This window comes from Bombina bombina, chromosome 7, assembly GCF_027579735.1.
Source record: "Bombina bombina isolate aBomBom1 chromosome 7, aBomBom1.pri, whole genome shotgun sequence".
NCBI classification, from domain to species: Eukaryota; Metazoa; Chordata; class Amphibia; order Anura; family Bombinatoridae; genus Bombina; species Bombina bombina.
The window spans coordinates 562,135,226-562,159,410 of NC_069505.1; the positions used below are offsets into that span (position 1 = coordinate 562,135,226).

Genomic DNA, 24,185 nt, shown 5'->3' on the forward strand with positions numbered 1-24,185 from the left:
TGTTTGCGGTGCGTTAAATGGGGAGTTTGGTCTGTCACTGTGAAGCGGGTGTAACCCTTACACTACCTGATCGATACAACATCATACCTGATGTTTTAAAGCACGTTATTCCAAACAATTTAGGAATGTTAGGTGATTTATGCCCTTTATGGATTAAAACCAGACTCTGCATCAACTATGTAATTTTCCATGGGAGTTTTGCCATGGATCCCCCTCCGGCATGCCACAGTCCAGGTGTTAGTCCCCTTGAAACATCTTTTCCATCACAATTGTGGCCAGAAAGAATCCCTGTGGGTTTTAAAATTCGCCTGCCTATTGAAGTCTATGGCGGTTCGCCCGGTTCGCCCGTTCGCGAACAGTTCTGGAAGTTCGCCGTTCGCGAACCCAAAATTTTAGGTTCACGACATCACTAGTGGCTAAATGTACCCACCAATTAGCAAGCCCTATGCAGGGTACTGTAAGGCTTTGTAGCCGGTCTATATTTGGTTCAGTACCCTGAATAGGGCTTGATGATTGGTGGCTACATTTAGCCATCCAATCAACAAGCGCAACCCAGGTTCTGAACCTAAAATGGGCCGGCTCCAAAGCTTTCATTCCTGCTTTTTCAAATAAAGGTACCAAGAGAACTAAGAAAATTTGATAATAGGAGTGAATTAGAAAGTTGCTTAAAATTGCTGCTCTATCTGAATCATGAAAGAAAAACATTTGGGTTTAGTATCACTTTAACTGTTAAATCACATTGGGGCTGCACCATGGCCCCAATTTATCAAAGTCTGGCGGACCTGATCCCACAGTGCGGTCCGCCAGACCTCACTGAATATGGCGAGCAATACGCTTGCTGTATTCAGCATTGCACCAGCAGCTCACAAGAGCTGCTGGTGCAACGCCGCCCCCTGCAGACTCGCGGCCACTGGGCCGCCAGCAGGGGGGTGTCAATCAACCCGATCATACTCGATCGGGTTGATTTACGGCAATGTCTGTCCGCCTGCTCAGAGCAGGCGGACAGGTTATGGAGCAGCGGTCTTTCGGAGCTTGATAGATAGGCCGCCATGTCTTTAATTTGAATTGCACTTCCTTACCAGAACTTTTCTTTTATTTGAGTATTTGTCTACCACTGCCTTTTTTAATCATCATTTTTAATCAGTTCTAATCTCTCCACATAGGAATATTATGTATTGCCTACCTTTATAGTGTATATACTTACTGGTATTTTTGCGCAACTTTGTACACTTTGTGTATTATTTCCTTGTGATTCTTTGTTAAGTAGGCTCATATGCAATATCTAAGCCCTTGAAGGCCGCCTCTTATATGAATGCATTTGACAGTTTTTTTTACAGCTAGAGGGTGTTAGTTTGTGTGTTTTATATAAATAACATTCACCTAGATTACGAGTTATGAGCTCTATAGGTTTTTTTTTAACAGCAACAAAAGCGGTGTTATTTCACCCCCTATAGCGCAGCCATTACAAGTTTTCAAAAAGCCGGCTTGTGCAGGCGAGATGGTTGCATTGAGCTCCATACTGCACCAAAAACAAGCGCTATTTTGACGTGCTCGTGCACCATTTCCCTATAGACACCTGCAATCATGGAATGAAAAGCTCCGTAATGCAGCCCCATTGCCGCCAACATCGCCGCCAACATTGCCGCCACCTACATAATGTTATTAACCCCTAATCTGCTGCTCCCGATATTGCCGCCACTATACTAAGGTTATTAACCCCTATTCTCCTGTTCCAATCAGCCAATAGAATGATAGCTGCTCAAATCCTATTGGCTGATTGGAACAGCCAATAGAATGATTGCTGCTCAAATCCTATTGACTGATTGGAACAGCCAATAGAATGAGAGCTGCTCAAATCCTATTGGCTGATTAGAACAGCCAATAGGATTTTAGCAGCTCTAATTCCTATTGGCTGATTCAAATCTTTCAGCCAATAGCAATGCAAGGGACACCATTTTGAATCGCGTAGCTTGCATTGAAGATTCAGTATACGGCAGCGACCGTATGAAAAGGATGCTCTGTGCCAGATGTCTTCAGGATGGACCAGCTCCGCGCTGCCTGGATGAAGATAGAAGAGGCCGCCTGGATGAAGACTTCTCGCCGCCAGGATGAGGACTTTGCCACCTGCATGAAGATAGAAGAGGCCGCCTGGATGAAGATTTCTCGCCGCCTGGATAAAGATCCTTCAAGCGGGACTTCAAAAACTCTAAGTGGATCGTCGGGGGTTAGTGTTAGGTTTTTTAAGGGTTTTTTGGGTGTTTTTATTTTTTTAGTTTACGGTTTGGGCAGACTTAATAGAGCTAAATCCCATTTTAAGGGCATGCAAAACAGCTAAATGCCCTTTTCAGGGCAATGGCTAGCTTAGGTTTTTTTAGATAGGTTTTTTATTTTGGGGGGTTGGTTAGGTGGTGGGATTTACTGTTGGGGGGGTCTTTGCATTATTTTGCCAGGTAAAAGAGCTGTTAAATTTAGGGCAATGCCCTACAAAAGGCCCTTTTAAGGGCTATTGGTAGTTTATTGTAGGCTAGGGTTTTTTTTTTATTTTGGGTGGGCTTTTTTATTTTGATAGGGCTATTAGATTAGGTGTAATTCTATTTTATTTTGGATAATTTCATTTGTTATTTTTCTTAATTTAGTATTTTTGTTGTAATTACAGGGAGTGCAGAATTATTAGGCAAGCTGTATTTTTGAGGATTAATTTTATTATTGAACAACAACCATGTTCTCAATGAACCCAAAAAACTCATTAATATCAAAGCTGAATATTTTTGGAAGTAGTTTTTAGTTTGTTTTTAGTTTTAGCTATTTTAGGGGGATATCTGTGTGTGCAGGTGACTATTACTGTGCATAATTATTAGGCAACTTAACAAAAAACAAATATATACCCATTTCAATTATTTATTTTTACCAGTGAAACCAATATAACATCTCAACATTCACAAATATACATTTCTGACATTCAAAAACAAAACAAAAACAAATCAGTGACCAATATAGCCACCTTTCTTTGCAAGGACACTCAAAAGCCTGCAATCCATGGATTCTGTCAGTGTTTTGATCTGTTCACCATCAACATTGCGTGCAGCAGCAACCACAGCCTCCCAGACACTGTTCAGAGAGGTGTACTGTTTTCCCTCCTTGTAAATCTCACATTTGATGATGGACCACAGGTTCTCAATGGGGTTCAGATCAGGTGAACAAGGAGGCCATGTCATTAGATTTTCTTCTTTTATACCCTTTCTTGCCAGCCACGCTGTGGAGTACTTGGACGCGTGTGATGGAGCATTGTCCTGCATGAAAATCATGTTTTTCTTGAAGGATGCAGACTTCTTCTTGTACCACTGCTTGAAGAAGGTGTCTTCCAGAAACTGGCAGTAGGACTGGGAGTTGAGCTTGACTCCATCCTCAACCCGAAAAGGCCCCACAAGCTCATCTTTGATGATACCAGCCCAAACCAGTACTCTACCTCCACCTTGCTGGCGTCTGAGTCGGACTGGAGCTCTCTGCCCTTTACCAATCCAGCCACGGGCCCATCCATCTGGCCCATCAAGACTCACTCTCATTTCATCAGTCCATAAAACCTTAGAAAAATCAGTCTTGAGATATTTCTTGGCCCAGTCTTGACGTTTCAGCTTGTGTGTCTTGTTCAGTGGTGGTCGTCTTTCAGCCTTTCTTACCTTGGCCATGTCTCTGAGTATTGCACACCTTGTGCTTTTGGGCACTCCAGTGATGTTGCAGCTCTGAAATATGGCCAAACTGGTGGCAAGTGGCATCTTGGCAGCTGCACGCTTGACTTTTCTCAGTTCATGGGCAGTTATTTTGCGCCTTGGTTTTTCCACACGCTTCTTGCGACCCTGTTGACTATTTTGAATGAAACGCTTGATTGTTCGATGATCACGCTTCAGAAGCTTTGCAATTTTAAGAGTGCTGCATCCCTCTGCAAGATATCTCACTATTTTTGACTTTTCTGAGCCTGTCAAGTCCTTCTTTTGACCCATTTTGCCAAAGGAAAGGAAGTTGCCTAATAATTATGCACACCTGATATAGGGTGTTGATGTCATTAGACCACACCCCTTCTCATTACAGAGATGCACATCACCTAATATGCTTAATTGGTAGTAGGCTTTCGAGCCTATACAGCTTGGAGTAAGACAACATGCATAAAGAGGATGATGTGGTCAAAATACTCATTTGCCTAATAATTCTGCACTCCCTGTAGATGCTAGAGTAATGTTATAATTATTTTAATGTGTATTTTAGTTTTCTTTAATTGGTAGTTAGATTAATTTTAGTTTAATAGTTATATTAGTTTAATTGTTAATTTAAACTTAGTTTTTTTTTATTTGATAGGTAAGTTTTCATTTAATTTGAGAGGGAAATTGTAATTTTAATATAAAGTTAGGGGGGGTTAGGTTTAGGGGTTACTAGTTTAAATTAGTTTATTTTGTTGACTTATAGAAGTAAAAGACACAATAAAATAGTTGAAGAATAAAACCACTAGTCCACTATCTTAGCAAATATTTGTAGTTGTATTATACATCGTTATATGAACTTTGTTCCGACAGGAATAGAATGTCCGTTATAAAAGTCACGTTTACCTATGTAGCAATAGTGCATTTTTGCTAGGGTAAGAATGTGGTCTACTTGATCCATTGGGCGAAAGTGTGGATTTGTTGAGTCTTCCATAATCTTGGGATTAGTCTTTTTGCAGAGGCTAACATTATCTGAAATAATTTTTTATGATATACACAGTTAACGGATGGGATGTGGTTAAGGAGGATAATATGAGGGTTGAGAGTTATACTCGTACTTAAAATTTGATTCATACTCTGCTTTATTTGTGACCAAAAAACAGTAATGTTAGGGCAGGCCCACCAGATATGGGTCATAGTACCTATGTCTCCATACCATCTCTCGAAGAGGCAGCCAGATAGATATTTCGGAGACGGTGAGACGTTAAATACCAACTGGCAAGTATTTTATAATTCAGTTCGGACATAATTGATGAAATGGAGGCAGAATGAGTTGATTTGAAACATTGTTTTTAATCAGCGTCACTGAAGTTACCCATTAGTTCCATTTCTATTTCAGCAAGTATGCAGGGCATTTTACAGGAAAAGATCCTCTGAGCATTTTATATATTAAAGAGAGATGAGCCCTTTTAATGGTAGGATTAATACATAGTTGTTAATGGTCTCAAAATGTCTTGCTTATATACTGTTTATTGTGTGTCTAATTTGCAGATACGAGTACAAGTTGTGAAATGGAGAGCCCAATTCATCACTTAATAGTACCCTATGTTTGACCCCTTTAGAGTCCAATATTAGATAAATAGGAAGATTTTGGAGATTCTCCATTACACTAGTATGAGTGAAGGAGCTATGTTTTAGAAAAAGATGGTTATTTAGCAACGGGGTTAGGGGGTATATCTGAGTGGACATTCCTTTTACAAGTGTAACTACATAATCCCAGACATCAAGGGTGGCTTTAACATATCTGTCCCGATACGATGCTAGTGGCCTATTGGTTTTAGGTAACCATGCAATTTCTCTCATATGTTTTATGTTTAACAGAGAGCTCTCAATTTGGACCCATAAAGTCGAGGGGCTTGCATGGTTCCAAGAAACTTTTCTAGTTAAGTGTACTGCCCTGTAGTAATTCATGGGGTTGTGTATGTTAAGTCCTCTATCTTCTTTACTTAAGTATAGAGTGCATTGAGCCACTTTGGGTTTTTTATAGGACCGTATAAACAAGTTTAATATTTTATGTTGCGTTCGGTATTTTGGTACTATGATCATTTTAGTAGTGTTTATTCTTCCTAGCCAAGACAAGTGACCCTGTTTATGCCAGGTCTCTAGGAGACTCATTACATTATGTTGGAGAGAGATAAAATTATCCTGAAATAGGTCTTGAGCATTTTTGGGGATTATCAGGCCTAGATATTTAATCCTATCTGTGACAGTAAATTCAGTGTTATGAGTAATAAATTCTACATCCTGCAGTGGTGTATTTATTAACATTATCCCCGATTTCCCCATATTAATAGAAAAGTTGGAGACCTGTTTGTAATCCTCCAAAACAGGCCGGGTAGTAGATGGGGATAGAAGGGTGAATATCACATCATCCGCAAACAAGAGGCCTTTTTGAGTAATATTCTTGTACTGCATACCGAGAATATCAGGATTGTTTCTAATCTGAATAGCCAATATTTTAACAGTGATGGCAAATAATAGCGGTGACAGCGGGCAACCCTGGTGCGTACCGTTCGATATGGGGAAAGATTGTGAAATATTGCCATAAACTCTGACTCTAGCTCTTGGGTCTTGCTATAGCATCTGAATTCTAGAGAGAAATGTGTTTGAAAAGCAAAACTTCGACAGGGCCCCCCACATAAAGTGCCATTCAACTCTGTTGAAGGCCTTCTCTGCGTCTGTGGATAAGAGGGTGAGAGGGGTCTTACTTTCATGTTCGGTTTGCAAAGAATGTAAAACTCTAATTGTATTATCCTTTGCTTTTCTTCCTCTGACAAATCCCACCTGGTCCGGGTGTATAATTTTTGGTAAGACTATATTCATTAGATTTGCAAGTATTTTAGCGTAAATGTTTATGTCAATGTTTATGAGTGAAATTGGTCTGTAATTTCCCACTTGGTCACTTGGCCTATCTGGCTTCGGGATAACTGTAATTAAGGCTTCTAGTAGAGGTTGGGAAAAAATGTTACCCTGATCTATAGAGGTAAAGAGTGTATATAAAGGTGAACACAATTGGGACTTAAGAAGTTGATAAAATTTTGCAGTTAAACCGTCCAGTCCAGGGGATTTGCCATTTGGAAGTGCTTATATTGTGTTTTTGATTTATTGGAAAATTATGGGCGAGTCTAGTAATGGTCTATCTTCATCTGTAATAGCTGGAGTGTCTAGTGTGGCTAAGGACTTCTTAATATTACTGATTTTATCATGTTCTATACTAGGGTTAAGGTTATAAAGTTTAGAATAATAGGAAACAAAGGTATCCACAATATCTTCATTCTTGCTGACAGACCTACCTGAGGCATGTGTTAGGGATCTAATAAATGTAGTATACCTCTGCTTCTTAAGGGATCTGGCCAACAAAACCTGCCTTATTGCTCTCTACAAATAATTTTGTTTTGGTAATAAGGGCTCTCATGTGCGTGTTTTGTATTAAAAATTTATTGAGGTTGTCTCTCGCTGTAGTTAGATTAGCTAGTTTCTGGGAAGAGGTCGGATCTGATTTATAAATAGTTTCCTCCGTTTTTAAAATATTTGTTAAGGATGTAAATTGAACCAACCTAAGTTTCCGTTGTTTAGCGTTGTGTTTAACCCCGCAAATGTAGCATTTATATGCCTCCCAATTGTTTGCACCGGATGTGTCCTCCAATTTAATGTATTTCGTGTTTTGGAGGACCAATTAAAGGTGGTAAGAACCATACTATGGATAGACCAGGAGGTATGTGATATTTTGGAGTGAATAAGATTAGTCAGAAATGATTGGCTACACAAAATATAGTCCAGCCGGGAGTATGAATGTTGTGGGTGGGAAAAAAAGGTGTAATCTTTTTGGGTTGTGTGAACTATTCTCCAAGTGTCAAACAGAGAGATGGATTGTAAAATTGCACAGTTGTTTTTCAGCAAGTTATTACAAAGGTACGACTTCCCTGAGGAAGTATCTAGAGTTGGGTTCATGGGAAAGTTAAAATCACCTCCCAGTATAATTGTGACTTTGGCGATATCTAACAGTGTGTTATTTAAAGATCTAAAGAAAAAGGGCGTAGGCCTATTTGGGGCATATATGTTTGCTAATGTAACCTAGCAAAGTCCGACTAAAATCAAGATTATACCCTCTTTATCTGTGTATTTTTGTAGGAGTTCAAACGGGGTATTGCGTTTAAAGGATATACAAACTCCATTTTTTCTACTTGGGCCTGAACTAAGTAATGTTGGTCATAATACCTTGTAGCTAGTGCGGGCTCATTACGTCTTTTAAAATGGGTTTCTTGCATCATAACGACATAAATATCTTTTTTATAAAAATCGTAGTAGGCTATCAATCGTTTCTCAGCTGAAAGAAAGCCCTTCACATTTTGGCTTGCTATAGTCAGGGGGTGCCTATTTTGAGCTTTGTTGTCATGATTATTGATGTCTCAAGAGATTTGTATGCTTGATAGGATACAGATATGGACAGGTGGACAGAGAATTAGCTATATAGATAGTCAGGTAGGGATGTTACCTAGAAAGCGTAAAGGAAAGGGTAGGAAGGGATAAGAAGGGAAGGGGAATTAATCTAAAAATCAATGTGTTAGGAGATGTTTTCTTTATAGACCGCACAACTTTGGAAAATACTACAAAATAAGGAGCTATGTAACAAACTGGGTGCCTACATATATTATATTAATCATTCAGCTTTGGGCGAGATAGGAACATAAACACATGGGTGTATTTTCGGGCAAGATATAACTGTAATTTTTATGCTTAAGGTCTTCCAATCAATACTATCAGATAGGGTCATTCTAGAAAAAACATAATTTATGTAAGAACTTACCTGATAAATTCATTTCTTTCATATTGGCAAGAGTCCATGAGCTAGTGACATATGGGATATACAATCCTACCAGGCGGGGCAAAGTTTCCCAAACCTCAAAATGCCTATAAATACACCCCTCACCACACCCACAATTCAGTTTAATGAATAGCCAAGCAGTGGGGTGATAAAGAAAGGAGTAGAAAGCATCAACAAAGGAAATTTGGAAATAATTGTGCTTTATACAAAAAATCATAACCACCATAAAAAGGGTGGGCCTCATGGAATAAATTGTTTTCTTTCATGTAATTGGCAAGAGTCCATGAGCTAGTTACATATGGGATATCAATACCCAAGATGTGGATCTCCACTCAAGAGTCACTAGAGAGGGAGGGAATAAATTAAAAACACTCATAATCTTCTGAAAAAAATTAATCCACAACCCAAAAATATAAGTTTATTTCATTTGAAAGAAAAAAACTTAAATCAAAAGCAGAAGAATCAAACTGAAACAGCTGCCTGAAGAACTTTTCTACCAAAAACTGCTTCCGAAGAAGCAAATACATCAAAACGGTGGAATTTAGTGAATGGATGCAAAGAGGACCAAGTTGCCGCTTTGCAAATCTGATCAACTGAAGCTTCATTCTTAAAAGCCCACGAAGTGGAGACTGATCTAGTAGAATGAGCTGTAATTCTCTGAGGCGGGGCCTGACCTGACTCAAAATAAACTTGATGAATCAAAAGTTTCAACCAAGAAGAAAAGGAAATAGCAGAAGCCTTCTGACCTTTCCTAGGACCAGAAAATAAAACAAATAGACTGGAAGTCTACCTGAAATCTTTAGTAGCTTCCACATAATATTTCAAAGCTCTTACCACATCCAAAGAATGTAAGGAACTTTCCAAAGAATTCTTAGGATTAGGACACAAGGAAGGGACAACAATTTCTCTACTAATGTTGTTAGAATTCACAACCTTAGGTAAAAATTAAAAAGAAGTCCACAGAACTGCCTTATACTGATGAAAAAAAATCAGAAAAGGAGACTCACAAGAAAAAGCAGATAACTCAGAAACTCTTCTAGCAGAAGAGATGGCCAAAAGGAACAACACTTTCCAAGAAAGTAGTTTATTGTCCAAAAAATGCATAGGTTCAAATGGAAGAACCTGTAAAGCCGTCAGAACCAAATTAAGACTCCAAGGAGGAGAAATTGATTAAATAACAGGCTTAATAAGAACTAAAGCCTGTACAAAACAGTGTATATCAGGAAGTATAGCAATCTTTCTGTGAAATAAAACAGAAAGAGCGGAGATTTGTCCTTTCAAGGAACTTGCAGACAAACCCTTATCCAAACCGCCCTGAAGAAACTGTAAAATTCTAGGAATTCTAAAAGAATGCCAGGAGAATTTATGAGAAGAACACCATGAAATGTAAGTCTTCCAAACTCTATAATAAATCTTTCTAGAAACAGATTTACGAGCTTGTAACATAGTATTAATCACTGAGTCAGAGAAACCTCTATGACTTAGTACTAAGCGTTCAATTTCCATACCTTCAAATTTAATGATTTGAGATCCTGATGGAAAAACGGACCTTGAGATAGTAGGTCTGGCTGAACGGAAGTGTCCAAAGCGGCAACTGGACATCCAAACCAGATCTGCATACCAAAACCTGTGTGGCCATGCTGGAGCCACCAGCAACACAAATTATTGCTCCATGATGATTTTGGAGATCACTCTTGGAAGCAGAACTAGAGGCGGGAAATGTAAGCAGGATGATAACACCAAGGAAGTGTCAGTGCATCCCCTGCTTCCGCCTGAACATCCCTGGACCTGGACAGGTATCTGGGAAGTTTCTTGTTTAGATGAGAGGCCAAGAGATCTATCTCTGGAAGACCCCACAACTGAACAATCTAAGAAAACACATCTGAGACCACTCCTCTGGATGTAAAGTCTGGCGGCTGAGATAATCTGCCTCCCAATTGTCTACACCTGAGATAAGCACCGCAGAGATTAGACAAGAGCTGGATTCTGCCCAAACAAGTATCCAAGATACTTTTCATAGCTTGGGGACTGTGAGTTGACATATGCCACTGTTGTGATATTGTCTGTCTGAAAACAAATGAACGGTTCTCTCTTTAGCAGAGGCCAAAACTGAAGAGCTCTGAGAATTGCAAGGAGTCCTAAAATATTTATTGGTAATCTTGCCTCTTGAGATTTCCAAACCCCGTGTGCTGTCAGAGATCCCCAAACAGCTCCCCAACCTGAAAGACTCGCATCTGTTGTGATCACAGTCCAGGTTGGCCGAACAAAAGAAGCCCCTTGAACTAAAGATGGTGATCTATCCACTATGTCAGAGTGTGCCATACATTGATTCAGCATACAAAGCTGTAGAGGTCTCATGTGAAAACGAGCAAAGGGGATTGCGTCCGATGCTGCAGTCATGAGACCTAAAACTTCCATGCACATAGCCACTGAAGGGAATGACTGAGACTGAAGGTGCCGGCATGCTGCAACCAATTTTAAACATCTCTTGTCTGTTAGAGACAGAGTCATGAACACTGAATCTTTCTGGAAGCCTAAAAAGGTGACCCTTGTCTGAGGAATCAAGAAACTTTTGGTAAATTGATCCTCCAACCATGTTTCCAAAGAAACAACACTAGTTGATTCATGTGAGATTCTGCAGTACGCAAAGACTGAGCTAGTACCAAGATATTGTCCAAATAAGGAAACACCGCAATACCCTGTTCTCTGATTACAGAGAGTAGGGCACCCAGAACCATTGAAAAGATTCTTGGAGCTGTTGCTAGGCCAAATGAAAGAGCATCAAATTGGGAATGCTTGTTTAGAAAAGAGAATCTCAGAAACTGATAATGTTCTGGATGAATCGGAATATGAAGGTATGCATCCTGCAAGTCTATTGTGGACATATAATGTCCTTGCTGAACAAAAGGCAGAATAGTCCTTATAGTCACCATCTTGAAAGTTGGTACTCTAACATAACGATTCAAAATTTTTCAGATCCAGAACTGGTCTGAATAAATTTTCCTTCTTTGGTACAATGAATAGATTTGAATAAAACCCCAAACCTTGTTCCTGAGGAGGAACTGGCATTATTACCCCTGAAGACTCCAGGTCTGAAACACACTTCAGGAAAGCCTGAGCTTTTACTGGATTTACTGGGATACGTGAGAGAAAAAATCTTCTCACAGGAGGTCTTACTCTGAATCCTATTCGATACCCTTGAGAGACAATGCTCTGAATCCATTGATTTTGGATAGATTTTATCCAAATATCTTTGAAAAACCTTAATCTGCCCCCTACCAGCTGAGCTGGAATGAGGGCTGCACCTTCATGCGGACTTAGGGGCTGACTTTGGTTTCCTAAATGGCTTGGATTTATTCCAATTTGAGGAAGGCTTCCAATTGGAAGCAGACTCCTTGGGGGGAAGATTGAGTTTTTGTTCCTTATTCTGAGGAAAGGAATGAAAAATGGTTAGAAGCCTTAGATTTACCCTTAGGTTTTTAATCCTGAGGCAGAAAAACTCCCTTCCCCCAGTGACAGTTGAAATAATAGAATCCAACTGAGAACCAAATAAATTATTACCTTGGAAAGAAAGAGATAGTAATCTAGATTTAGATGTCATATCAGCATTCCAAGATTTAAGCCACAAAGCTCTTCTAGCTAAAATAGCTAAAGACATGGATCTAACATCAATTTTGATAATATCAAAAATTGCATCACAAAAAAAAATGATTAGCATATTGCAATAGGCGAATAATGCTAGATAAGTCAGAATCCAATTCCTGTTGCGCTAAATTCTCCAACCAGAAGGTTGATGCAGCCGCAACATCAGCCAAAGAAATTGCAGGTCTGAGAAGATGACCTGAATATAAATAGGCCTTCCTTAGATAAGATTCAAGCTTCCTATTTAAAGGATCCTTAAAAGGAAGTACTATCTTCCATAGGAATTGAGGTACGTTTAGCAAGAGTAGAAATAGCCCCATCAACTTTGGGGAATTTTTCCCAAAACTCTATAGATTTTGCTGGTAAAGGATACAATTTTTAAAAACCTTGAAAAAGGAATAAAAGAAGTACCTAGCTTATTCCATTCCCTAGAAATCATATCAGAAATAGCCTCAGGAATAGGAAAAACCCCTGGAGAAACCACAGGAGGTTTAAAAACAGCAATTAAACGTTTATTAGACTGAACATCAATAGGACTGGTTACCTCAATATCCAAAATAATTAACACTTCTTTTAATAAAGAACGCATATACTCTATTTTAAATAAATAAGTAGATTTGTCAGTGTCAATGTCTGAGGAAGGATCTTCTGTATCAGATAGATTCTCATCAGAAGAGGATAAATTATGTTGTTGGTCATTTGAAATTTCATCAACTAAATGAGAAGTTTTAAAAGACCTTTACATTTATTAGAAGGTGGAAATGCAGACAAAGCCTTCAAAATAGAATCAGAAGCAAATTCTTTAAAATATACAGGTATATCATGCACATTAGAAGTTGAAGGAACTACAACTGGCAATGTGCTATTACTGATGGATACACTATCTGCATGTAAAAGTTTATCATGACAACTATTACAAATTACATTCGGTGAAATAATTTCAACAATTTTACAACAAATGCACTTAGTTTTGGTAGGACCGATGTCAGGAAGCAATGTTCCAGCAGAAACTTCTGAGGCAGGATCAGATAAAGACATCTTGCAAAATGTAAGAGAAAAAACAACATAAAAAGCAAAATTATCTATTTCCTTATATGACAGTTTCAGGAATGGGAAAAAAAGCAAATAGCATAGGCCTCTGATAGAGGAAAAAATCAAGAGGCAAACATCAATGGGGTATTGAAATAATGAAAAGTTTGGCGCCAAGTATGACGCACAACGTAACGTAAACTTTTTGGCACCAAAAATAACCGGAAATGACACTAATGACGCAACCGTGTGAAAGGTCTCGGCGTCAAGTATGACGCCGAAAATGACGAAGTTGCGTCATAGACATATTTTTCCGCGCCAAAAATATTTTCGCGCCAAGAATGACGCAATAAAGTTTAGCATTTGACGCACCCGTGGGCCTAATGCCACCCGCAATTTGCAAGAAGTAGTCAATTGAAAAAAGACTAAAGCCCAGGTAAGAAAAAAAATTCTATAAAAGATGTTTATATTACCCAAATATGAAACTGACAGTCTGCAGAAGGAAATACATGAACCTGACTCATGGCAAATATAAGTACAATACATATATTTAGAACTTTATATAAATGCATAAAGTGCCAAACCATAGCTGAGGTGTCTTAAGTAATAAAAAACATACTTACCAAAAGACACCCATCCACATATAGCAGATAGCCAAACCAGTACAGAAACAGTTTTCAGTAGAGGTAATGGTAAATTGAGAGTATATCGTCGATCTGAAAAGGGAGGTAGGAAATGAATCTCTACGACCGATAACAGAGAACCCATGAAATAGACCCCCATTAGGGAAATCATTGTATTCAATAAGTGATACTCCCTTCACGTCCCTCTGACATTCGCTGTACTCTGAGAGGAATCGGGCTTCAACAATGCTGAGAAGCGCATATCAACGTAGAAATCTTTGCACAAACTTACTTCACCACCTCCATAGGAGGCAAAGTTTGTAAAACTGAATTGTGGGTGTGGTGAGGGGTGTATTTATAGGCATTTTGAGGTTTGGGAAACTTTGCCCCTCCTGGTAGGATTGTATATCCCATATGTCACTAGCTCATGGACTCTTGCCAATTACATGAAAGAAAGGTACTTTACAGCTTCTTAATAATTACTAGAGAAAGTTAAAATAATCTCTATCTTACTGTGGCTTCATTTGGAACTAGGACCTGCAGACCTATAAAGCAACAGTATTAAATAGGAACACCTTCATTTCAACATATTGTAACTGCACATATTCAATCAACACTGTCCAGGTCTAGTGAGTATTATATCATGAACTCGTGTGTGATATGTCGTAGAAATAGACATTATAAATTGAAGATATACCTATTATTTCACATAACCAATAAATGATAGTAACAGATAAGTCAACAGGGAACTCTTATTGTATAGATTAATGCTTACTATCATGTTCATATGGTGTGTAATCCAGAGTATAACCCAGACTTAAAAACAGTAACAAATGTAAAACTTAACCTAAATAAACAGAGAAAATAAACAATGTCTGTTACGTTTACAGTAGTTTTCAAGCCCGTGACAGGGAATATCTGTCCACCATACTGTAATACATAGAGCTACCCTTGTTTTACCTTAACAGCAGTGGGTTATAAGTAATTTGTAAAAGAATACATAGAGTCATATATACTCAGCCTGGTTGTTCCAATTCGGGTTCCATCAAATTGGCCTGTCTACACTTATTTTGTTTAGTAGACATTTCAGTCAAGGGCCATCTTTGGGGTTTAGGGGGGGCTTGTCTCGATGACAGATTCTGCAAGAGTTGGGAATCTTCCTTATCAGGAGGTGGAATGTCCATCATGTTGCAGAATTTGTCTATGTCAGATAACGAGAGACATTCAATTTTCTTACCATTTTTCATGGTGATCACCGATGTAGGGAATCCCCATCTATAGGGAATTTTTAGCTGTTGCAGATGAGTGGTTAGTGTTGAGAAGTCTCTTCATTTTTGAAGGGTTCTTATTGATAGATCCTGAAATTCTTGTACACGTTGACCTTGAAACATAATAGCTTGTTGCTTTCTTGCCAAGGTATAGATGTCTTCTCTATGTTGGAAGTGAACAATTATGTCTCTGGGAGGAGAGTCAGCTGCTGGCTTTGGGCATAGAGCTCTTTGGGCTCGATCTAGGATTATTGTAGGTAACTCCATTGCATTGGCTTTTGCCATCTCCATGAAGAAAGCTTGTAGGTAGTCTTGAATTTCATTGTTCAGCACAGTTTCATGTATGCCTCTAAATCTGAGGTTACTACGCCTCAATCAATTTTCAAGGTCATCTAGCTTGTCTTCAAGATATATGATATGTTGACATCGATGTGTCACTTTAGAAGAAATATCCACCATTTTTCGGGAGATGACAAATTTATGCTCTTCTAGCGAGTCAACTCTTTGACCCAGATTGTTTATATCCTTCTTTAGATCCGCACATTAGCTCTTGATACAGGATTTTACTTGTTTGATAAGAGCTTCCATAGCTCTATAGGTAATAGGAGTGCCGTCTCCACCACTAGTAGCTATTGTACAGGGAGTGCAGAATTATTAGGCAAATTAGTATTTTGACCACATCATCCTCTTTATGCATGTTGTCTTACTCCAAGCTGTATAGGCTCGAAAGCCTACTACCAATTAAGCATATTAGGTGATGTGCATCTCTGTAATGAGAAGGGGTGTGGTCTAATGACATCAACACCCTATATCAGGTGTGCATAATTATTAGGCAACTTCCTTTCCTTCGGCAAAATGGGTCAAAAGAAGGACTTGACAGGCTCAGAAAAGTCAAAAATAATGAGATATCTTGCAGAGGGATGCAGCACTCTTAAAATTGCAAAGCTTCTGAAGCGTGATCATCGAACAATCAAGCGTTTCATTCAAAATAGTCAACAGGGTCGCAAGAAGCGTGTGGAAAAAACAAGGCGCAAAATAACTGCCCATGAACTGAGAAAAGTCAAGCGTGCAGCTGCCAAGATGCCACTTGCCACCAGTTTGGCCATATTTCAGAGCTGCAACATCACTGGAGTGCCCAAAAGCACAAGGTGTGCAATACTCAGAGACATGGCCAAGGTAAGAAAGGCTGAAAGACGACCACCACTGAACAAGACACACAAGCTGAAACGTCAAGACTGGGCCAAGAAATATCTCAAGACTGATTTTTCTAAGGTTTTATGGACTGATGAAATGAGAGTGAGTCTTGATGGGCCAGATGGATGGGCCCATGGCTGGATTGGTAAAGGGCAGAGAGCTCCAGTCCGACTCAGACGCCAGCAAGGTGGAGGTGGAGTACTGGTTTGGGCTGGTATCATCAAAGATGAGCTTGTGGGGCCTTTTCGGGTTGAGGATGGAGTCAAGCTCAACTCCCAGTCCTACTGCCAGTTTCTGGAAGACACCTTCTTCAAGCAGTGGTACAGGAAGAAGTCTGCATCCTTCAAGAAAAACATGATTTTCATGCAGGACAATGCTCCATCACATGCGTCCAAGTACTCCACAGCGTGGCTGGCAAGAAAGGGTATAAAAGAAGAAAATCTAATGACATGGCCTCCTTGTTCACCTGATCTGAACCCCATTGAGAACCTGTGGTCCATCATCAAATGTGAGATTTACAAGGAGGGAAAACAGTACACCTCTCTGAACAGTGTCTGGGAGGCTGTGGTTGCTGCTGCACGCAATGTTGATGGTGAACAGATCAAAACACTGACAGAATCCATGGATGGCAGGCTTTTGAGTGTCCTTGCAAAGAAAGGTGGCTATATTGGTCACTGATTTGTTTTTGTTTTGTTTTTGAATGTCAGAAATGTATATTTGTGAATGTTGAGATGTTATATTGGTTTCACTGGTAAAAATAAATAATTGAAATGGGTATATATTTGTTTTTTGTTAAGTTGCCTAATAATTATGCACAGTAATAGTCACCTGCACACACAGATATCCCCCTAAAATAGCTAAAACTAAAAACAAACTAAAAACTACTTCCAAAAATATTCAGCTTTGATATTAATTAGTTTTTTGGGTTCATTGAGAACATGGTTGTTGTTCAATAATAAAATTAATCCTCAAAAATACAACTTGCCTAATAATTCTGCACTCCCTGTAGATGAGCATCTGGAAGTATCCGCCATGTCGCCTAAGCTATCTTCTGGATTTAACTGTATTGTCGCGGAGTTTTTTTTTTTTATTTTTAGGTTTTTCAACCTGTTTGAAAAAGGCATTCACTGTGTCTTGGGTTTTCTGCTGTGTCTTTTATGCTTTGTCGCTTTTTGTTCTTCGCCTTTGCAACATTGTGGAGGTCAGGCAGTATGAATGAAAGGAGAAAAAGTGTACTCCTGAAAGGCTTTTGGTGGACCTTAGTCGTGTGTCTTCTAGGTACCCCACACTCCCCAGGCAATTTGCTCTCACAGAGCGATGACGGAAAAATGAGAGAAGGATATGACCCGCTGTTATGTCAGACAGCCGGAAATGGAGGGGGGTGCGTGGGTTGCGGAATCAGTGACTTATAGCGACAGGTAATCACAGTAAATGTAAAAGCTTCCCTTTATTATTTACCACTCATATTGTGAGGAAGGGAGGAAAGGCTGACTGATGCACGTACTAGCCTAGATCAGTCACAACAAAGTAGTGTAACCTTTAACCAATGCAGAGTATTAGTAGTTCTATCTTATTACACCATTCCAGCCCACCTCCAGTTATAATTTATGGTCCATAGGGTATGCGTGGTTGGTTGAATCAGCACCCAGTGTGTGGAAAGTCAGTAAATTAATTTACACCCCAATTAGTGCCCTGGGTCCAAGTGTGGCTGTAATCTCAGCTGCTATTCAATTTTACAGGGCGAGATCATTTGGTCAGTAAGGGTCAGGTAAAGCACAACATGACATTTTGCAGTGGGAATATAGTGTAGTAAAGAAAATGGCACCATTTTATTATAGAAGTGCATCACTCATATGTAAGAGAAGGTAGCACTTTACTCACTTTTATATTTGCTTTTTAGTTGTGCATGTCCTCAGAGACATCATATCCCTTTTATTGCAGTGTTGAACTTGTACTCCGGAGCGCAGCCCCGACCCTCTGGAGTATAGCTGAGTATTCTGACTCTTCAGGTCAGCCAAGGCAAACTGGTACAGCGCTGAAGGCCATCTGTAACAGAGCGAGGAAATCGGTAGTCCCCCCACGACTAAGAGATCTCAGCCACTGAGGAGGTATGCATAGCCGTCTTATACCGCTAGTAGTTAACTACTTGTTTGTCACAGGTGGCTCCTAGGCCTCACCTCTGCCTTGCTGTCGCGGTCTCAGCCAGCCTGTATAGGAAGCTGTTAGAAAGAGTTCAGTTATGTTCTTGGCACCTTCTGTATTAAACCCATACCACGGATTATTCTCCTAAACTGATTTAGGCTTTGAAATTCAGGATAGCACCCAGTTTTTTTAAGAGCCTTAGTGAGATGCAGCCATCATGGTCGGCCGTTCACTCCGCCCCCCAAATATCTGCTTTAGTTATGAGTTCTATGTAACAGCTTTGTTGCGTAAAACTCATAACTGCTGGTCTCAGATGGCGGTACGGATCTTGTCATTATAAGGTGTAATGATAGCTTTTTAGCCTCCCAAAAAAACTCGTAAAACCAGCGCTATTGAAATCCCATGCAAAAACGTAATTTTCCGAGTGCAGTACTGACGTCGCGTTACAGGCTGAAAGGCTTACACCTATACCTATACCATATTTTCAGCGTTAAAAGACAAACGCAAAAACTTATAATGTACTTGATTGTGCTGTATGATGTATTTGGAATAATATATAGAAAAAAAATAGGATTTCGGATATTGTATCTGTTTTAATGACTTAGCTCTTGACATTAAGGGGTTCATTTATTAATGTGCAGATGGACATGATCCACTATAGCGAATCATGTCCGCCGCGCATCGATAAATGCCGACAGCATACGCTCTCTGCATTTATCATTGCAACAGCAGTTTTTCTGAACTGCTGGTGCAATACCACCCCCCGCCAGCAGGGGGTATCAATCAACCCGATCGTATCCGATCGGGCGGATTGCTGTCCACCACCTCAGAGGTGGCAGACGAGTTAAGGAACAGCGGTCTAACTGGAGTTGGTCTGAGGCAGCATCCGTTGCTTCTTAAATAGACCCCTAAGAATTGCAAATTTCAAGAAAAAAACACCATTTAATAGAATTACAAATATGCAAACCCATTCCCTAGTTCAGCCAAGCAAGTAAGTGAATGAGTAATGTACTGAATGACAATACTGTTTCTTTGATGCATTTAGAGCAGATAGAGGAATGACAGAAATAATTACTTATAATGTAAAAAGCGGAGTATTACAGATGTGTATGTGACACAGTCCGCTGTATGTGCATGATATAAACACACAGAGCACGCGGGAAGGGATGTGACTCCTCCCACTACGTTACTGACGGATCCTTCAGCATTTGTCACTTGTCTGTGTGTGACTTGTGGCCCTGAAATAAACATAAAACAGGATTTATTAGTACATTATAAGTTATATTAGTTAGTTTATAATTTATAGTCATGTTTGTATTTAGGCCGTGTAATAACAAAAACACAGGGTATAAAATGTATCAGCGCGTACATGATTATAATAACAAGCTGGTGAGATGGCACCAGATACAGTCAGTAGCTACACAAACCATAGGGTTACAGGGTGGTATTAATACTAATTTGAAAGCAAAAAGGGGTGAGGGAAAATGGGGTTTGTAAGTAGGAATTATAGGGTTAAATATTACTGTTTCGATTTGCTTCCCCTTTAATTCTAGAGCTGAGGCAGTAATATACACTTGTATGTATAGCTGATGCAACAGGGTTTGCAAAACAAAGAAAAAAGACTGCCTGACTCTAAATGATTATATGACCAAGCCCATTTATACTAGGAATCAGATATATGTGATAAAATTGTCTCAAACAACAACATTCAAACTCAAAAAACTTTATTGGAGACAAAAGATTATTCCAGCTGGACTCGTACACACGCACACACACAGTGGTTAAAAATAGCTAGAACTCACAGACATAATGTGATGATAAATTACCAAATATCAAAATCAAAATGATTATTATGAGAAATTGTATGCAATCCAAATACCAAAATTGAAATGCCTCTCATATGAGGTTTAAGTCCAAGGTTGCAATATCATAAGTATTAGCAGGATAGTTAGCACTATAACTTCTTTGGCCCAGGTAGTTATATACATATATTGCTCTCCAGGATATATAAAAGCATGACAATAGGAGACATACACTTAATAAGTATATTCACTTTTGGGCTATGCAAAAAATGTTAATACAGGGAACAGTCTCAATTATTATCTATATATAATGTATCTCGGAATTAGGTCACAAAATAGACAGATTAGGCTCTTTACGCAAATTGCATAATTAAGGTTATTTAAACCACATATGAAATAATAAAAACTGTGGCCCTGTCAGTTATCACAACGAGATAGCTACAACGCTGTGCGCCCGTTGTCTCTAATACATGTTATTAAGATACTTGAAGCACAGTATTACTATTTAAATGTAGCATTGACCAAATGGAAACAAAGTATTGCCCTCCTAAAAAAGCCTCTTCTATAGCGGAGGCTGAATTAACGTTATACTGGCTGGATTGTTGCAATAACAAGAAACTGAGCTGAAAAAGTCTCCACTATAGCGGAGACTGAATTAACATTATCCTGAGCTGATTTCGAGGGGCACTGTTCATGAGGTCATAGTACCTCTCTGTTTTTAGACGCTTGCTCATTCAGACTATAACACTTTTTTGTTTATTTAAAATCAAAATCAGCACATGACACGAGATCACATGACATGAGTGTGAGATAGTAATACACTGACTAGTGCAGCTGGAACATCATCATACGGGCAGACTTCCCCAAAAGTAATGTCAGTGTGACACTCACTTTACTGCAGGACTACCGTAATAAAGCAGGGCAAGTATGCAGGGATCAGCTTAAAGTGAATGTAAAGTTTAATGAATAAGTGCAAGTTCTTAAAAATAACTTTTATTCATTAGATTTTACAATGAAACTGATTTTTTAAAATACCTTTGTTTTATGGAAAGCAGACCTCTGCCCGCAGGACCTGATGTACAGCGATGGCGAATCTGGTTTGCTCCAGATGGTTGCATGCCCCCTTTGGCGTTCAGCTTGTGAGGCCATGCAACGATTGGAGGAAGCCGGATTCGTCATCACTGGGCTAACTACAGCAGGATTGACAATCTGCTTTCCATAAAACAAATGTAAGTATTTTAAAAAAGCAGCTTCATTGTAAAGTTTAATGAATGAAAGTGCCCCTGTTTTTAATAGTATTTTTAAAAACCCGGCACTTATTTATTAAACTTTACAATCACTTTAAGAGGCACACTTAACCCTTTATTCCGTATCTTTATAACAAGTCATTCAGCTAGATTACGAGTTTTGCGGTAACAGGGGTGCGTTGCTAACGTGCACATTATTGTCACCGCTCACTTACATACAGCGCTGGTATTACAGGTTTTTATAAACCCGGCGTTAACAGGCAAGAAGTGAGCATAGAGCAAAATTGTGCTCAATATCACACTCCAATACAAGTGCTGCTTAAGTCAGAGGTGAGCTGGTTGTACGTGCTTGTGCACGATTTCCCCATAGACATCAATGGGGAGAGCCGACTGAGAAAAAGTTTAACACCTGCAAAAAAACAGCTTTTAGCTCAGTAACGCAGCCCCATTGATTCCTATGGGGAAAGTAAATTTATGTTCACACCTAACACCCTAACATGAACCCAGAGTCTAAACACCCCTAATCTTACACTTATTAACCCCTAATCTGCCGCCCCCGACATCGCCGCCACCTACATTATACTTATTAACCCCTAATCTACCACCCCAAACTTCGCCGCCACTATAATAACATAATTTATGCTTACCTGATAAATTTATTTCTCTTGTAGTGTATCCAGTCCACGGATCATCCATTACTTATGGGATATTAACTCCTCCCCAACAGGAAGTGCAAGAGGATTCACCCAGCAGAGCTGCTATATAGCTCCTCCCCTAACTGCCATTACCAGTCATTCGACCGAAAACATGCAGAGAAAGGAAAACCATAGGGTACAGTGGTGACTGTAGTTTAATGGAAAAATTACCTGCCTTAAAGTGACAGGGCGGGCCGTGGACTGGATACACTACAAGAGAAATAAATTTATCAGGTAAGCATAAATTATGTTTTCTCTTGTTAAGTGTATCCAGTCCACGGATCATCCATTACTTATGGGATACCAATACCAAAGCTAAAGTACACGGATGACGGGAGGGACAGGCAGGCTCTTTATACGGAAGGAACCACTGCCTGAAGAACCTTTCTCCCAAAAACAGCCTCCGAAGAAGCAAAAGTGTCAAATTTGTAAAATTTGGAAAAAGTATGAAGAGAAGACCAAGTTGCAGCCTTGCAAATCTGTTCAACAGAAGCCTCATTCTTAAAGGCCCAAGTGGAAGCCACAGCTCTAGTAGAATGTGCTGTAATTCTTTCAGGAGGCTGCTGTCCAGCAGTCTCATAGGCTAACCGTATTATGCTACGAAGCCAAAAGGAGAGAGAGGTAGCCGAAGCTTTTTGACCTCTCCTCTGACCAGAATAAACGACAAACAGGGAAGACGTTTGTCGAAAATCCTTAGTTGCCTGTAGATAAAAGTTCAGGGCACGGACTACATCTAGATTGTGTAGCAGACGTTCCTTTTTCGAAGAAGGATTAGGACACAAAGATGGAACCACAATCTCTTGATTGATATTCCTGTTAGTGACCACCTTAGGTAGGAACCCAGGTTTAGTACGCAGAACTACCTTGTCTGAATGAAAAATCAGATAAGGAGAATCACAATGTAAGGCAGATAACTCAGAGACTCTTCGAGCCGAGGAAATCGCCATTAAAAACAGAACTTTCCAAGATAACAACTTGATATCAATGGAATGAAGGGGTTCAAACGGAACCCCCTGTAAAACATTAAGAACTAAGTTCAAACTCCATGGTGGAGCAACAGTTTTAAACACAGGCTTGATCCTAGCTAAAGCCTGACAAAAAGCTTGAACGTCCGGAACTTCTGACAGACGTTTGTGTAAAAGAATGGACAGAGCTGAAATCTGTCCCTTTAAGGAACTAGCGGATAAACCCTTTTCTAAACCTTCTTGTAGAAAAGACAATATCCTCGGAATCCTAACCTTACTCCATGAGTAACTCTTGGATTCACACCAATATAAGTATTTGCGCCATATCTTATGGTAAATCTTTCTGGTAACAGGCTTCCTAGCCTGTATTAAGGTATCAATAACTGACTCAGAAAAACCACGTTTTGATAAAATCAAGCGTTCAATTTCCAAGCAGTCAGCTTCAGAGAAATTATATTTTGATGTTTGAAGGGACCCTGGATCAGAAGGTCATGTTTCAGAGGTAGCGACCAAGGTGGACAGGATGACATGTCCACTAGATCTGCATACCAAGTCCTGCGTGGCCATGCAGGCGCTATTAGAATCACTGATGCTCTCTCCTGTTTGATTCTGGCAATCAATCGAGGAAGCATCGGGAAGGGTGGAAACACATAAGCCATCCCGAAGGTCCAAGGTGCTGTCAAAGCATCTATAAGAACCGCTCCCGGATCCCTGGATCTGGACCCGTAACGAGGAAGCTTGGCGTTCTGTCGAGACGCCATGAGATCTATCTCTGGTTTGCCCCAACGTCGAAGTATTTGGGCAAAGACCTCCGGATGAAGTTCCCACTCCCCCGGATGAAAAGTCTGACGACTTAAGAAATCCGCCTCCCAGTTCTCCACTCCCGGGATGTGGATTGCTGACAGGTGGCAAGAGTGAGACTCTGCCCAGCGAATTATCTTTGATACTTCCATCATTGCTAGGGAGCTTCTTGTCCCTCCCTGATGGTTGATGTAAGCTAC

At 39.7% G+C, this 24,185-nt stretch overlaps 1 protein-coding gene and 1 long non-coding RNA gene across 3 annotated transcripts in view; one reads left to right on the top strand and one right to left on the bottom strand.

The window, feature by feature from the left end:
• The window catches only part of LOC128667057 (uncharacterized), a 157,740-nt gene that overhangs the window by 10,170 nt on the left and 123,385 nt on the right, over positions 1-24,185 (top strand). The window lies entirely within an intron of this gene.
• LOC128667055 (uncharacterized) overlaps positions 19,398-24,185 on the bottom strand; it is a 233,165-nt gene continuing 228,377 nt past the window's right edge. For both annotated transcript variants that reach the window (XM_053721938.1, XM_053721937.1), the window contains one exon: positions 19,398-19,713. The gene's annotated coding sequence lies outside the window, so the exon portion shown is untranslated. The remainder of the gene's footprint in view (positions 19,714-24,185) is intronic.